This window comes from Monodelphis domestica, chromosome 6 (genome assembly GCF_027887165.1).
Source record: "Monodelphis domestica isolate mMonDom1 chromosome 6, mMonDom1.pri, whole genome shotgun sequence".
Lineage (NCBI taxonomy): Eukaryota > Metazoa > Chordata > Mammalia > Didelphimorphia > Didelphidae > Monodelphis > Monodelphis domestica.
Genome location: NC_077232.1, coordinates 140,353,285 through 140,371,132, shown reverse-complemented (window position 1 = coordinate 140,371,132; position 17,848 = coordinate 140,353,285). Strand labels below are relative to the sequence as shown.

The 17,848-nt window shown below is 38.7% G+C and overlaps 1 long non-coding RNA gene across 2 annotated transcripts in view; it reads left to right on the top strand.

The window, feature by feature from the left end:
* Positions 1–17,848, top strand: part of LOC130455056 (uncharacterized) — a 92,937-nt gene that overhangs the window by 16,464 nt on the left and 58,625 nt on the right. For both annotated transcript variants that reach the window (XR_008912871.1, XR_008912872.1), the window contains exon 2: positions 5,059–5,289. This is a non-coding gene — a long non-coding RNA (uncharacterized LOC130455056). The remainder of the gene's footprint in view (positions 1–5,058; positions 5,290–17,848) is intronic.

The window sequence follows — 17,848 nt, the reverse complement described above, 5'->3', positions numbered from 1 at the left end:
CAGAGTATGAGCCCCCACTGGTGTGCTTCTATTTGCTAGAATGTCATAGCACCCACATCATTCAAATTAAAAGCATTTAGGGAAACAATATAGTAAGAAAGATAGCACTAAAAAATTCCTTTCAAAATCTTGAGGCACATTCACATGAATATATGCCAGATGTGTGAAGATTATGCACACATAGGGAATATACATGGAGAATCATGGCCATGGTGTACACATGGAGGAGCACATACATACAGAATCAACATATATCACTAGGAACTAATGTTAGAGCTCATGGTGTCCCCAGGAAGTTTGGATCTGAAAAAATTCCTTGAGCTTTGAGGACACTGTGATCTGGCTTTCCTCCATCATGCTAATTCTTATTTGTTTGCTTTCCAGTAGTTGTTGATTAATGCTAGAAATACACTTTGAAGAGGAATGTGAAAGCACTGAGCAAAATAATAATGACACTATAATAAATTATATAAGGCAGTACATTAAAGGGAAGAAAACATGAGATCCATGAAATTCTTCTGTAGCTACAAGGGAAAGAAATATTTTGTCTATAAGTACATAGACTCAGATAGGGCCAATTTTGGAGCTCAGAGCTACTAGGGTGAGGAAAATCAAAACACTCACACTTTTATATAAGTGAAATTCAGGTTAATATAAACATCAAAGGGAAACTTAAAGTGGAGAGATAAGTTATAAACAGACAACGCATTATCTAAAGAGAGTGTATAGAGAGAAGATGTTGGGATAGGTGATCATCCCCAGGAGGATGATTATTTGTCTTTTTTTTTTCATTTTAAAACTAGCTAAAAGTTAGGTGGTATAGTGGAAAGAACCTTTGACCTGGTTTTATATGGCTTCTTAGTCATCTTGGGACATAAAAAGACCCACTTCTATGGAATCTGGGCCCTTCAGACTTGGTAGATGTTCTTACAAATTACTATACCCTACTTTGCTGGATTAGACTCATTTTTATATGGGGAAGGTGGGGGCAGAAGGGGTATGGCTACCCAAGCTGACTGCTATAAGCATACTTGTGAGGCTGCAAATTAGCACAGTGGGGAGAATTGGATTCAGGGAGACCTGAGGTCAAATATAGCCTTAGACACTTTCCAACTATATAACCCATGGCAAGCCACTTATCCTTGCTTACCTCATTTTCCTTATTGTAAAATTAGAATAATAAAAGCACCTATTTATGAAAGTTGATGTAAAAATCAAATGAGATAATAATAGTAAAATACTTAGCATAGTGATTGGAACTTAGTAAGAGCTATATAAATGTTAGCTATTATTATTATTAGCTATATGATCCTGAGTAAGTCACTAAACTCTGACTTGGTTTCCTTTTTTGCAAAATAAGGATAAAAGAACCCAACTCCCAGAGTTGTTGTGAGGGTTAAATGAAATAATATTTCTAAGACACTTTGAACCACTTAAAGCATTATGTAAATTCTGGCTGATATTATTGTTGCTATTGAATAGGCTTTCCATGATATACCCAAGTGAACTTCCTTTTGTTAACTATTGAATGGCGTACACATTTTGAATATGGATCCTACACTGGACTGAGTCAGGCGTGCCCACACCCCACCCTGTCCCAGTAAGAATCTTGACAAAAACATTATTTTTTTAACCTGTGATGAAGAAAGACTCTTTCACTCCCATGTCAATTTAAAGCTAGGGGAGGTAGGACTGGAGCTAGTATGAGTGAGAAGAAAAACAAATATGGCAAGTGTAAGAGACAAGAAAGACTGAATAGAGTGTCAAAGTGTGAACATTAAGATAATTTTTAGGCTATTTTTCCTCCCTCCTCTCACATGGTAATTTAGTGTTCAATACAGGGCAAACATGGGTCTCAATGACATCAAATTGATGGCTGGGGGTTGTGTTTATATTTCCTAGCTCTTACACTCTGTTATCCCCAAGCCTAAAGAAAGATAGGCCAGTAGACGCATCATTTCTCATGGTTCTGTCTCCTGCTCTACTCCATTTCTCTGGTGAGTGTAGACAAACTCTAAGGCATTCTAAGGAATTGAATGGCTGGTGAATATCAGTGTGTGGCCTCACAGAAGATAAATAGAGCTTAGCTGTACGAGTACTGGGAACCTTCTTCAGATGGAAGTATCATATTTGGTAGTAGGGGAGAAATGATCAGTTTTGAAGCTTTGCCTACTCTAATGCTTCCTATTTTTCCAGAAAAAGAGTTTTGCTCTCTGTTAACACCAAAATTGGGCCAAAGGGTAGTGCAGTGGAGAGATAGAAGTCCAGCCTTGGAATTCGGGAAGAAAAGGGATCAAATCTTGCCTCTTGCAAATACTATATGGTTAAGTCAAGTCAAGTCAACAAGCATTTATCAAATAGGACTTAACCTCTCCAAGCCCTAGACAACTTTCTAGGAATAAAAATTACAAAGGAGTTGCCAATCTGCATTGGTGTTTCCACATTGGGAGTTTTCCATACCAATGGATCAGAGGTCTGGACTTGAAAAACCAAATAAACACAAAAAAAGAAGCATACACTCATGCTGCAAGGAAATAGCTTGAAGATTATAGAAGAGAGAAACTTGGGACATAGGCTTATTGCTACCAAGCTTTGTTCATGTCACTGCAGTGAAAGAGAATTCCAAGGGACTTAGCACTGACATTTAGATCAGACACTAGGAGGTAGCAGCACAGTGAACCCTCACCTATCATGGGAGTTCTGTTCCAGAGACCCTCATGATATATGAAAATCCTCAAAGTAGTGGTGTTATATTTATTTTATTATTTATATTTTAAGACTTTATAAACCCTTCCCACTCTTCTATAAACCTTTTCCACACTGTTTTTTTTTTTTAGAAAATGTACTTTTATTGGGGGGTACTGGTGTCTTGTCCCTTTATTGGGGTTTTAACCACATTAATTCCCTCCCTTTATGAATGTAAATTATCCCATCATTCTTATTGATTGATTGATTTTTGAAATTTGTATTTAATTAGCCAATTTAGAACATTTTTCCTTTGTTACAAAAATCATATTCTTTTCCTCACCTCCCCCCACCCATTCCCATATTCGACATGCAATTCCGCTGGGTTTTACATGTGTCCTTGATCAGAATCTATTAGATATATTTTTTAAAATTCCTCCCCCCCCCAATAGAGTGAAGCTGAGATAAGTGAACCACAATAGACAACTGTAATTACTACTTATGGGCATGTTTTTAATGTTTTAAAGTTTAATTAATTTAGAATATTTTTCCATAGTTACATGATTCATGTTCTTTCCCTCCCCTCTTCCTTTCCCCCCTCCTGGAGCTGATGAGCAATTCAACTGGGTTTTACATGTATCATTGTTCAAAACCCACTTCTATATTTTTAATATTTGCAATAGAATGATCATTTAAAGTACAAATCCCCAATCATTTCCCCATCGAACCATGTTGCATTTCTACTCCCACAGTTCTTTCTCTGGATGTGTGGGTATGTTTTTGACGAAAGTATTTACATAGTAGGATTTGTTATTTTAAATTTTAGTGGGTTGTTTTTTTTTTTAATATTTGAAAAGCTTCATTGATGTCTTTTTTTACACACTGTATTTATTTGTGAATATATTAACTTTTATCTCTCTATCCCTCATTAGATATATATTTGAAATTGTTATATATATATGGAATTTTTATAATTTGATTCATTTTTTAACTCTTACCTTATATTAAGGAATATTAAGCACATTAAGGAACACATTAAAGAATTGAAGGAGGAGAGATAGATATACAATTTCACATCTATTCTCTAACTTAAAAAACATGACAAATGCCATTCATACCATAAGAGTGAAACCAAGACTAGTTGGAGTTCCATAGGATAACATACAACATAAGACCTTATGAGAATGAAGACTAGTCTTAGGTAGAAAAGAAGATATTCCAACAAAAGAACAAATAAGTAATTCAACAACAACAAGAACACTCCTAAGCTTGTAGCAGAAAACTCCAACTTCATAACTATGACAGACACAAACACCTTGAATGCTATGGAAGTATAGATTTACATTGGATGAATTTGTTAATCAAAGACTTTAACATCAAGTTATAGTTGAGAACTGAAACAAGTTATCCATATCTCTCAACCTTCATCCTTATACAATCTCTAACAGAGGAAGGAAGAGAGGGAGGGTATACCATGAAGATATTACCTCATAGTTTCAGATACCTCACGAAAAACAGCAATGTGATCATGTCATCAATGAAGATACATACAAATGACATTGGATTAAAAAAAAAAGCCCTAGTCATAAGAAGCAACATAAATAGCTCTAGAAGAAATCAATAACATTCCTGGTGAATTAAAGCCTGTGAATGGAAAACAAAGGAAAGCACACATGAGAGTTTGTATCAACAGAAATTACAGACAAGAGAACATTGCATGTGTTAAAATGATAGCCTGTCAATGGAAACTATGAAGGGAAAGCACTGCAAAAGCCAGTAAAACAGAGTAAAAAAAATATGCATTTAAAATTTAACTCCAAAGAAAAGTCTCTACATTTTATACAAATTATCTGCCTACAATAGCAACAGCAATGAAAGTAACAAAATTATTTCAAATGAATACATAACTCCATGACCAAACAAAATGCATTCTATCTAAATTCTATCTCCAAGACATAGCTAGATGCATTCTATCTAAATTCTATCTCCAAGACATAGCTAAAGACAACATACAATAAATCTCCTTGTGAAAAAATTCAAACATCAAAAAGATAAGAAAACTTCAAATTCATATTCTTAACAAAATTCTAAGAACTTATGCACTATACTATACTGCTTACACCCACCCATGAAGATGAACACAAGTAAAGCTTACTTCCACTCATGAAGATAAACACATGTAATGCTTACTTCCACACATAAAGAATAACTGATGAATTCTGACAAGCACTCATGAACTCATAGCTTACTTCCATGCACAATGAAAACTTCAATCTTACTAATGTTTTTTTTATTTTTACTAATCTAATGTAAATTACTAATCTAATGTAAATGTAAAAACCTTACACTCATGAATGTTCCTGATTGTTCCAGTTTGTTCCTGAATTGAAGAATACAGGACTACAATCAAGATCGACAGCAGACAAGAGTGGCATGCTGACCAGATGACCAGAGTTTCTCCAATCAACATCAAAGGACATGGAAGGACTTTGAAAGTTTGGACTTGTGATCCTGAGGTTATGTAAGAATGCGACATACATATTAACATCACATATATATATATATATATACACATTCTACAAAGGAAGATATCTCATGGAATGGGTAAGTATACAACATATGCATAGTTGCAAAACACAAAAGTCACACTGATATATAAATTTCTGTGGAAAATTCAAAGAAAGATATTTCTTTGAGTTTGTACAGAAATCTAGAACAATGTACTATAGATATACATATGTAAATCTGTATAGACATAACCTGTGTACACATATAGATACTAATGTGCTAAAAAACTAACTATATTGGAATAATTTATTAATGTTCTAATAACTAAACTATGGAGACAGTTTAGAAAAATTTGTTCAAAGTCTTAGGGAAGTAGGGACAGACATAAAACTACTTAAGTATAGAAGTTAGATTACATTATAATTATAGGTTAGCAATTGTTAGTAATAGAAATTATACTTAGTTGAATTTATAGACATTAGGAGATAAGACAGTTGCATATTCAAAATGCTATTGAAATTGTTGGAATTGTTTATAATTGTTACTGACATGAGTTATGTCAAAACCATGTTTATATAAAATCCCTATTACCTAAACCATTTATCCTATACCCAAACTTAGCATAGAACTAGATAGACAGAATAGCTAAAATAAGATTAGGATTTGTTATTTTGGGAGGGTAAAGGAATATTTTATATAGTACAGGGTTAAGAATTAGATAGTTAGAAATATAACCAAATATATCTAAAAGGTAAGTTTCATTAAAAATTGCTAGGTGCAATTTTAAAAAAAGACACAAAGGGAGGAATGTGGAGGAGAGAAATTATAAGGCATGCAGCAAGACAAGAAGCTGGAGCTCGATTAGCTCTCAGTCAAAGGAAAATTCCATTTGGAATGTTACCCGGAAAAGCAGTTTGGAGCCAAGCCAACGGTGACTGTTTTTGATGGATTTGGAGCTGATGGTGGTTACCTTGAAGGAAGAAGCTGGTTTTATCTCTAGGACTTGGGATATTCAAGTTGGAGGTGACCTGGCTGATTTGAAGGCAGAAGAAGAAGGACAATAGTCCATATATTATGACTGGCTCTGTTTCATGCTAGTTACTGAATTGCCATTTTTCTCAATATCCTCCAACCTAAGATTCATTATAGATAGTAGGGAAATCCCACCCCTCTTACTTTCCCCTCCATCTTTCCTGTTTTCCCCAATAAACCCTTACTTGAGTTAAAGAAGAGAAAAGAGTATTTCCTCTGAAACATCATAGCTCACCCAGAGTGACTTAGAAGGAGGCTGAAGATGAAGGGGAAGGGGAAACTGAAAAGAAGAAGAGGGGAGGAAGGGAAATTGGAAGAGGGGAGGAAGGGAGATATAAAAGGGAGGAGGGTAGGCAAAGGAAAATAACTATTAGTTATCTAGTATACCATCAAATATACCCTCCAAATATCATCTATTACAGTTCTATCTTAGAATCAATACTGTGTATTGGTTTTAAGGCAGAAGAATGGTAAGGGATAAGCAATGAGGATTATTGACTCACCCATTGTCATACAGCTAGGAAGTGTCAGAGAACAGATTTGAGCCCAGGACCTCCCATCTCTAGACCTGGCTCTCAATCCAGTGAGTCAACTAGCTGCCCCTGATTTTGACTTATTTTAAATGTGCTAGGAGAATTCACTAACTGAATCTAACGGAGGACCTATTGTTCTTGCTAATGATTGTGCCTTAATTTGTTGTTCCCATCTCACCCAGTTCCTGGCTTCCAGGCTTCCAAATCATGGTCTCTTACACTAGAGCTACCCTCAGAACCTGGGTCCTTCCTGCCTAGGAATATCTAACCATTCTTGTAGGCTTCTCAATATAGAAAACTCTACAACACTCTACTACAAGGTCCTCCTTCTCCCATTGATAAGTTCCCTCTGGAGAACCAGACCTGCCCTCCTTTTCTTCCCACTTCTGTTCTTGGCTTTTGAACTTTAAAATTAGTTTTAGCCTTCAGGAAGCTTACAGTCTACTAGATAGTTTCTGCTAAAATATTCCTATTGAAAATAGAAGTGCATCATATAATGCATTTTGATAGTATGAACTTGTTAATGTGGATGCTCCTTTATATTTACCATGTGTACACATTTTCATTTAAAAGAAAAGTCACAAAGGCTGTTTTGAAGAGGGAATATTTTCCCCCCAGACCTCCCCAGATTTCTGGCTCTTTGCCATCTGCTATAAATGACATATCCTCACATGGCACATTGTTGGGAAAGGCTTCTCTCTCATTCTCTGTCTCCCATTAGGCACATTAGAACCCACAGCCTTTCCTCTCAGCTTCACATGAGAGGACAATTGTCATGATCCCAAGAGTATGAGCTTGCCTGCCAAGCACAAAACAAATCAGGCCCCATCCTTTCTCATTCAAAGGGGAGGAGGAGGGAAAAGAGCAGTGAAGCTTAATATTAAACAGGGCTACATACAGGTCCCCAAATGAGCTGTGGCAGAAACCCGGATTAAAGATATAAACAAGCTGCAGGTTTTCTGAAACCTGCCAACAAGGCCTCCAAAACAGAGTCAGAAAGGGATGCTCAAAGCTGCTGTGTTCACGCTCAGACTCCTATGCCCGATGCTAAGGCATGAAGGTTGTTGGCTACACCAGTGATTGGTCTCAAAGCTAACCCAGAAGGGCATGTGCCATTAGAATCTCAACTGGGCCATGAGCATGCTATAAATGGAACTTTTGGAAGCATTAGGAGGACTCTCTAGCTATTAGTCCATTTATAGGCACGCACAGGCTGCAAATGTGATTTCACAACAAGAGTCTGTTGCAAACTGAACAAACAAACAAATAAGGACAGAGTTTGTAGTTATGGAGCATTATTCCATCATTTGAGGGTCATCGGGGTAGATGTACTAGGACATCCTGTATCCTGAGCAGCCCTGTAGTTAGAACGTCCCTGAAAATCCTAGGTAGGAAAGGAGAGCCCTAAAATGTGCCTGCTTTATCTGGACAAGGCTTCCTGGCTTCCCAAGACTAATGAAACTTTGTGTTGAAAAACCAGTTCCCCCAGTAATAAGACAAAAATACTCCCAACAACAGAATAAATCCAAATGTATGATATTAAAATAAAATGTTCTTTTTCTGGGTCTGTGTTTGAGTAGATGTAGCACGTAGGTAACAAAAGCCTCTGCTCTACTGATTGGTGACTCTGTCATGAGCATTGCCATCAGGGGCCCCAGCCATGCTCACTTCATTTTCCACTTGTATCACTCTTGAGATGTTTTCTCCACTTCCTCAATAGCAGCCTTGTCTATCCAACTCTTCTATATATGTTATCTTTCTCGATGACAATGGGAAGTCCTTGACATGCTCTCTTATATTCATAATATTTGCATATCAAGTACTTAGTACAGTGATTGTCACACAATAAACACAATAAATTCTCTCTCTGTCTGTCTCTGTCTGTCTCTATCTCTGTCTGTCTCTCTCTATCTCTGTTTCTGTTTCTCTGTCTCTCTTTCTCTCTCTGTCTCTCTCTCTGTCTCTGTCTCTCTCTCTGTGACTCTCTCTCTGTCTCTGTCTCTGACTCCCTTTCCCTCTCCCTCTCCCTCTCCCTCTCCTTCTCCTTCTCCCTCTCCCTCTCCCTCTCCCTCTCCTCCTTCTCTCTCTCTCCCTCTCTCTCTCTCCCTCCCTCCTTCCTCTCTCTCTCTCTCTCTCTCTCTCTCTCTCTCTCTCTCTCTCTCTCTCTCTCTCTCTCTCTCTCTCTCTCTCTCTCTCTCTCCTACTCTCTCCTTCTCCCTCACACCCAGCTGTATGATCCTGGCCAAATCATTCAAACACTCTCTCCATCATTTTTGTCATCTGTAAAATGGAGATTTTAATAGCACCAACCTCCTAGTTATTGTGAAGACCATGCCAGGTAATATTTGCAAAGCATTTTATAAATCTTTAAACTGCTATAAGAATGTTAGCTGTTACGTTGTTGATGCTCCCTGTTCTCTTCAGGTCCCCCCATGAGGACTTCCCTTGCTAATGCAGATAGGAACTTTCTCTGCAAATTATATATAGTCTTGCAAGGTGGCCTGGAGGAGACTGAGAGGTTAAGCAGTCAGTAGCTAGTTTTAAAATATGAGGGCCAGCTAGGGCAGAAGTTCTCCTCTTATTTAGGACATAAAAAGGAAGAAGATATTATGGAAAATGTAATGATCCTGGAGTTAAGAGTCTTGGAGTCTTTGCCCAAATGGTTTACTGTCTTCATGCTTTGGATAAAACACTTTCCCGATCTGCACCTCAGTTTTCCCACCCATAAAAGGGAAAGATTGAACTAAATGATCTTTAAGGGCCTTTCCTATTCAACAATCTAGGAAGTATCCTTCCTGCTCTATCTAAAACAGATATTGTTAATCTAAAATCTTTAAAATATTGTGAAAATTAAGTTTCAATTTAATTGGCTTCTTTTGTAATCCCATTTATTCTATGCATTTAAAAACATCATTCTGTATATACTGCTGAAGGGGACCATGACATTCAAAAAAATCTAAGAACCCTTGATCTAAAGGGACTATCATTTCATAAATTACTGAACATATTTGGGCTGTGCAGACTGGGACAGGAAAGAGAAGACTAGCTTTTAATCCCAATTAGTGCAAATATGAAATCACTTTAAAGTTAGTGCCTATGTTCAAATTGCACTATTCAAAATGATAATTATGGAAAATATGGTAATTGGGTCCAGCCCAGTGGAAATATGCAGCGCCACCCCTTCAGGAAGGATTCCCTTTTGCACTAATTGGGCCCTTAGATGTTTCTGCAGAGACTTCTGTTAATACATAGGCCACAGCAGAGATGCAATTGGTTCATTCTACCTGGTAGAAAATTGACTCTAGGTGAAAGTCAAAGTAAAATTTTCAGGGCCATTTGTGCTCCCTTTCTCTCTCCCTGGACTCCCACTGCCCTGTGATCTCAACTAGTTGTTTTTCCATTATGAAACAAAGTTGAGTGCACTTCCTCATTGTCATTAAAGTCTCCTCTCCCAAAGAATAGGGTCCCTGCAATTCTTTGGTTCTTATCACTTCTTTGCTCTGGTCCCTCTCTCAGTGGGGAAAGAGATCTCCTCCACCATTGGCTGCCATAGAAATGTCCTGCCAAGTCATTTATTTCTTCAGTGCATTTTCCTGGCTTTTCTCTTTCTGTTAATTGACCCCATTTCAGAAACCTTTGAAAACATGAACGTCCTATTGCAAAAACTCACCAATGTTTATCACTAGTGATTTTCAACGGAATCTTTCTAACAGAATAGGGCAGTTCCTTTTCTACAGAAGCCAAATCTGAGATTCTCGGCTCCCCCTCTTTTCCACTCTCCCTCAATCACCCAAGTCTGGGCCTAATTCTCCTTCCTTCTGCTCTTGCTTTGAAGTTAAAGCTTCTGATTCAGAGGAGATTGCTGATTCCCTTTCCTGCGTTATTGGCCACAAAACCATTCTGAAGTTGAAGTTTGTGCCTTGAAATACATATGTAAAACGAATGCTTTTGCTCATTCATGTTTCTTTGGAGAGTCATCTCCCACCCACCAAGCTCTTCCAGATTGTATCTCTTCCCTCTTTAAAAGACTTTAAAAGTCATGATGCCTTTCCAGACTAAAAAAGCATCCTGGACAACCTCTTCTTCTTCAAAATAACTCACCTTTTTAAAAAATTAAATTAAATTAAATTAAATTTTTTTTTTAGTACTTGAAAGTTCTATAAGCACTTTCCTCACAACAATAAGCTTGTGTAGTACTCAGTGCTAGTGTTATTTTCCTCACTTTACAGATGAGGTGAATGAGAATCAGAGAAGTTATAACTTAGAGTCACACAGCTAGCAAGCATCACAACTCATCTTTTTTCAATATCTTATGCATGGTTCTATTCCTTTGGGACCCGTAGTCCTTAGAATAGAACCTCCAAGTTCAGTATTGGGACTTCTCACTACAATTCCTTGGATTAATGTTCCTCACCCTGAGTTTCCACTAGGAACATTAAAATTAGGTTAATGTATAGGGTTTCCCATAAAAGAAAATATATCCTTGTGTCCCAAGTAAGTACCCTGTTAACAAAACAGAAAATATAGCCTAGACTTTATTTAGCTCAATAGAAGATTCACACCTAAACCCATAAAGAGTCTAGACAATCCTATTTTCTTCTTTGGTAAGTCCAACTCCTAATAAGTATCTATACAAGACACAGAGAATTAGAATAGTACTCTGAGTGGGCCCCTAGTCTTGAGGAAAGACCTTGGGGATTTCTAGGTGACCATCAGCCCACTCCATCAGTGAGTGTTACTTCCTTTCTCTGTTTTTGACCTGCCTGGTTTTGGAATCAGTACCATGTTTGTGTCGTAAAAGGAGTTTGGTAGAACTCCCTCTTTGCTTATTATGTCAAATAGTTTGTATAGTATTGGGGTCAACTGTTCTCTGAATGTTTGATAGAATTCACAGGTGAATCCATCAGGCCCTGGGGATTTTTTCTTAGGAAGTTCTTTGATGGCTTGATGGATTTCAATTTCTGATATGGGATTATTTAAGAATTCTATTTCCTCTTCTGTTAGTCTAGGCAGTTTGTATTTTTGTATATATTCATCCATTTCTCCTAAATTGGTGTATTTATTGCCATATAATTGGGCAAAGTAATTTCTAATGATTGCCTTAATTTCCTCCTCATTGGAGGTGCTGTCCCCCTTTTCATCTTTAATGCTGTGAATTTGCTTTTCTTCCTTCCTTTTTTTAATTAGATTGACCAGTACTTTGTCTATTTTGTTTGTTTTTTCAAAGTACCAGCTTCTTGTCTTATTTATTAAATCAATAGTTCTATCACTTTCGATTTTATTAATTTCTCCCTTAATTTTTAGGATTTCTAATTTGGTTTTCTGCTGGGGGTTTTTAATTTGATCGCTTTCGAGTTTTTTCAATTGCATTTCCAATTGATTGATCTCTGCTCTCCCTTGTTTGTTAATATGAGCTTTCAGGGATATGAATTTGCCTCTGATTACCGCTTTGGCTGCATCCCAAAAGGTTTGAAAGGATGTTTCGCCATTGTCATTTTCCTTGATGAAATTATTAATTGTTTCTATGATTTCTTCTTTAGCTAAACGGTTTTGGAGTATCATATTGTTTAATTTCCAATTGGTTTTAGATTTGGTTTTCCATGTACCATTACTAATCATTATTTTTATTGCCTTGTGATCTGAGAAGGCTGCATTCATTATTTCTGCTTTTTTGCATTTGTGTGCTATGTTTCTGTGACCTAATGTATGGTCAATTTTTGTGAATGTGCCATGTGGTGCTGAGAAGAAGGTGTATTCCTTTTTATCCCTATTTATTTTTCTCCATATGTCTATTAATTCTAATTTTTCTAAGATTTCATTCACTTCTTTTACCTCTTTCTTATTTATTTTTTGATTTGATTTATCTAAATTTGATAATGGTTGGTTTAAGTCTCCCACTAGTATGGTTTTATTGTCTATTTCTTCCTTCAATTCTCCTAGTTTCTCCATTAGAAATTTGGGTGCTATATTATTTGGTGCATACATGTTGATTAATGATATTTCCTCATTGTCTATAGTCCCTTTTAACAAAATATAATTACCTTCCCTATCCCTTTTGATCAGGTCTATTTTTGCATTGGCTTTATCAGATATCATGATTACCACTCCTGCCTTCTTTCTATCAGTTGAGGCCCAGAAGGTCTTACTCCATCCTTTAATTCTGACCTTGTGGGTGTCAACCCGCCTCATGTGTGTTTCTTGAAGACAACATATGGTAGGGTTTTGGATTCTAATCCATTCTGCTATTCGTCTACGTTTTATGGGTGAGTTCATCCCATTCACGTTCAAAGTTATGATTGTCATTTGTGGACTCCCTGGCATTTTGATTGCCTTCCCTAATTCTAACCTTTTCTTCTTCGGCTCTACCTTTTAGTCCAGTGATTTACTTTGAATCAGTCCCCCTTGTCCCCTCCCTTGATGTTTCCCTTTTTAGTCCCTCCCTTTTTGTTCCCTCCCCCTCCCCCCTCTCTTTCCCTCCCTTTTTGTTCTCCCTCTCCCCCTCCCCCCCTTGGTTTTCCCTTCTCCTTACCCTTGTTGGGTAAGATAGAATTCAAGATCCCAATGGATCTGGATGTTTTTCCCTCTCAGAGTTGATTTCCCTGAGATTGAGGTTTAAGTAAACCCCCCCCCCCTCTCTTCCTCTCCTTCTTATAGGAGTTTTCTTCCCCTCCCCTTCCCCTGTGAATCTTTGTGTGAGAACCATTATTCTATTTGGTCTTTCTTTACCCCCTATTTATACATTACATTTTCCCCCCACTTGTTAGTATACATAGGTTGATATAAATGTAGTCCTTATAGAAGAGAGTTTGAGTAAAAGAAGATAACATTTTTCCCCTTTCCTTAATATTTACCTTTTCAGGTATTCCTTGCTCTTTGATTTTCGGTATCAAACTTTCCACAGAGCTCTGGTCTTTTCTTTGCAAAAAGTTGGAAGTCTTCTATTTTGTTGAATGCCCATACTTTCCCTTGGAAGTATATAGTCAGTTTTGCTGGGTAGCTGATTCTTGGTTGGAGACCCAGCTCTCTGGCCTTTCTGAAGATCATGTTCCATGCCTTACGATCATTCAGAGTAGAACTTGCAAGGTCTTGGGTGACCCTGATTGGCATTCCTTTATATCTAAATTGTCTTTTTCTGGCTTCCTGTAGGATTTTTTCTTTTGTTTGATAGCTTTGGAATTTGGCAATTACATTCCTGGGAGTTGTCTTTTGGGGGTTTAGTGTAGAAGGTGTTCTGTGAGCTCTGTCAGTGGATGTATTGCCCCCTTGTTCTAGAATCTCTGGGCAATTTTCTTTGATTATATCTTGTATCACCATGTCCAGTTTGGTGTTTATTTCTGGCTTATCTGGGAGTCCAATTATTCTTAAATTATCCCTTCTCCCCCTATTTTCCAGATCTATCACCTTGTCGGTGAGATATTTTATGTTCTCTTCTAATTTCTTGGTATTTTGGCTTTGCTTTATTGATTCTTGCTCTTTTACACGATCATTGTCTTCCAGCTGCCTGATTCTGGCCTTTAAAGCCTGGTTTTCTTTTACAGTTTGGTCAAACTGGTTTTGTAGATGCGTGAATTTCTTTTGCATTATTTCCAACTTTTCCTCCCAGAAGGCTTCCATCTTTTTGGTCATTTCTGATTCAAATTCTTCATAGGTTTGTGGAGAGTTTCCATTTCCTTTGGAAGGTTTTGGAGCATTTTCTTTTATATTATCTTCTGTCTGCTCTGTATTTTGTATTTTGGCTCCATAGAATGTGTCCAAAGTCGCCCCTTTCTTCTTATTTTTCTTGGTATTTTGGGGCTTCTGTGGTTCTGTGGAGTTTGCCATTTCTGAATGTGGAGGATTAGTTTTTCTTGTCTCTTTCTGGTGTTCAGGGGCTTTAGTCCTGGGCAGATAGTTCTATGAGCTTTCCCTGGGTTAAACTGAATATGCCTCACTGGAACTGGAATGGAAGGGTCGGACCACGAGGCCACACTCTCCCCCTGGCTCGATTTCCGGAAGTTGCCTTCAGAATCGCTGGCCGTGAGGCTGTTTCGTCGGCCTGCGGGGGGGATGGGCTGCCGCTTCCCCAAGCTCCGAGAGCACAGACTTTCACTGAGACTTGGATAGCAGGATCCAGCCTGTGAGGCTGTCTTGCCCGCCCTGAGGGTTGCTGTTGTTTTGACCAGCTCTTTGCAGCGGAGGCCCCAGGCAGTAACTTTCACCCGGACCAACGGGCTCTCTGCAGCGGAAGCCCCAGGCAGTAACTTTCACCCGGACTGGGACTTGGGTAGAAGACCCTGAGGGTTGTTGTTCCTCAGACCCTGCTCTCTGAGCCCGGCGCGGCTGCCCCTTCCGGGAGCCTTGGACTCTGCGCTCCTACCCCTGAGGTCCGAGTGATCTCGGGTTCTGGCTTTTAAGGGGAGCCGTACCTTTTGAACCGGGTCCAGGTCCAGGAGGAGGGTTCCCAGGGTCTGTGCTGTTGATCGTTTTGAATTTCGGCGCCTTAGGAGCTTCTAGTTTGAGATCGGTCGGGAAGGGTTTTCCGGAGATCTGAACTTCAGCTTTCTCTAAGCCGCCATCTTAACCGGAAGTGTGAGTGTTACTTCCTAAACACCTACATATCCCATCAAACTCTAGTAATGCTTTTGGAAGGGAAAAATATGCAGGGTTGATAGAATTGGCATGCTCTTTCCTGGATCTGTCCAGCTCATATAACTCACAGTACCAGTGAAGGTCAAAGACTGCCTTTGCCCCTCCTTATTATATGGCTCTATCACTTGGCCCTGGCTTCTACTTTGCCCAAGAATTTGGAATGGTTCAGGAACCTATCCTCTGGGTCGGTCCAGGAGGCTTGGTCTTAGAAATCTTTTATCATTTCATCACCACTGATGCTACTCCATTGACAATTCACAACCTTACTTTCTTGACTTTGTCTAGAAACTCTTTCTTGCTACATTAATTATTGCAGAAAATCTATTGCCATTCCCATTTCCTAATGTACATGGCTTCTTAGAGCAAGTGGTCCTCCTTTAGTAGTAGAACCTACTATCTGGGCTTCTTTCTGTCTTATCTATCATTTCTCTCACACACCCTGTACACACTCTAGTATTTTTTAAAGATCAAGCCTCCAGTGTACGAATTGGCAATGAATCAGGGGAGCATCAAAATAGCAACACACGGCCAGATAAGGAATTAATGCCTTATCAAAGACACATTATCAACATCCAAAGGGGAATGAGCATTTCTACATCCCTTGACACCAGAGGGCAATGAGGATTTTTACATCCTTTATTTGGCTACAGTATCCGAGCTAGAAAAAGTCTTTATCAGTAAAGTTAACATTGACTCACAGAATGATTTCTGGGCATGCTTGCTAAAAATAAACATATAAGGAATATGTACCTTTCTCCTATGTGACAAGGACATACTCAAAAATACAGCGAGGGAATTTAAGCATTCTCTGTTTTTGAGAAAGTAAGGGCAAGGAAAGCACTGAAACCTTTCTCTTAGGCTTTGAAAAGCCCCAAACTGCTGAGCACATTCTCAAAAGTGGACCAGGATTCATTCCAGAAAGATGTGCTCCGAGCCCAGTGACGAAAGTGGTATCTGATGTTTCCTGCCACTTGGGCCAAGTAATGTGTGCTATTCTTCCTGTTTATGACTTGACACTTTGCCTCAGCCACAAGGGGGTCAGCCTTTAGAATGAGGTTAGGTATACAGCCCTCTCATGAGCTTTTGCAGCAAATAGTCTGGCTACAAAATTCCCTGCCAGTTTAGTGCAGACAAGAAAGAAATGTACAAAGGAGAGTGACTCAGGAAGAAGGATGCAGAATTCCAGTAAGGAAATACAACTCATCCCTAGCACCCTGGCCTGAACTCAGCAATAAACAATTCATAGCCAGTGAGTCATTATGTTGTAAGGATGTAAAGGGATGGGGGAGGTGGAGATAATATCTCAGAGGACCTCGAAAAGCTAATCTTGGCCAAGTCAAGAGTGGCAATAGGGAATGGAACTAAAGTGAAATTTGTTGAAGTATTATAGCCCAGGTGAGATAGTCAATCTGTCCATCAAAAGCATTTATTAAGCTCTTAATCATATGCCAGCCAATCCTGTGCTAACAGCCTGGGATTCAAAGAAAGGCAAAAATCTCCCCCCAAATCCCCAGCCCCTCTCCTCAAGGAGTATAGATTCAGTTGGAGGAGTCAATATGTAAATAACTGATTCATATGAAGTGAATATAGGGTATATGGATTGAGTCCAATTGGTTAATGTGCCCATCCTCACAGGCCATGGATTAGAGGAATTAATAATTTGTTTTCCTTCCTGATGACCACTTCTGGAAGCAAGGCCAAGAAGGGCTTCTCCAACACACCCTAGACTAAACATCTACTTTTAACCTGATTTCTACCCAGGAAATAACTGAAGGCCTTCCCAAGATTTTGAAACAGATCTACTGATGTACATCAGCCCCAAGACTCAAATATAAACCATCTTCATAGTAATTCCCAGTAGACCAAGGGAATCTACATAGATTGGTGCTTTCCAATGTAGTCTTCATTTTGGCCCGTATGATAAATGACAGTTCATCTTCTCCACGAAACAATGGAAGAATATTTGTTAGGCAGTCGACACTGACTCAAGAATCTGAGACCTCTCAAATTCATCAGGTAGTTGCCAAAGCTTAAAATGTCTGTCCCTCAGGGTTATTGTTCAGTCAGTTACCTGTGCTCAGGGAACTAAACACAGAGCAGAAGACACCCTGGGACTTGAAGCCTAGTCTAAAACTGACTTGGGCTAGCACACATTTTCATGGCTATATGTTTGCAACCACCATGACCACTGAGTGGAGGGAAGGAAAGAATAGTTCTCCTTCCCTCATTGGGAGCTAGCAGAGTGCCAAAACAATGTACTCAGAAGAGAGGGAGGTGGGACCTTTCTGTTGAGATTACTGAGTCTACTGAGGATGTAGCTTTTTGTGGTTCAATCACCAATCATCTTTGGTTCCCCCAACTCTGGGGGACTTATAAAGAATTACTTTATCATCCAAAGTGCTGAATCAGAGCACCTGTGCATCCCCAATGAGCCAGACTCCATGGAAGGTACACTAAGTTCA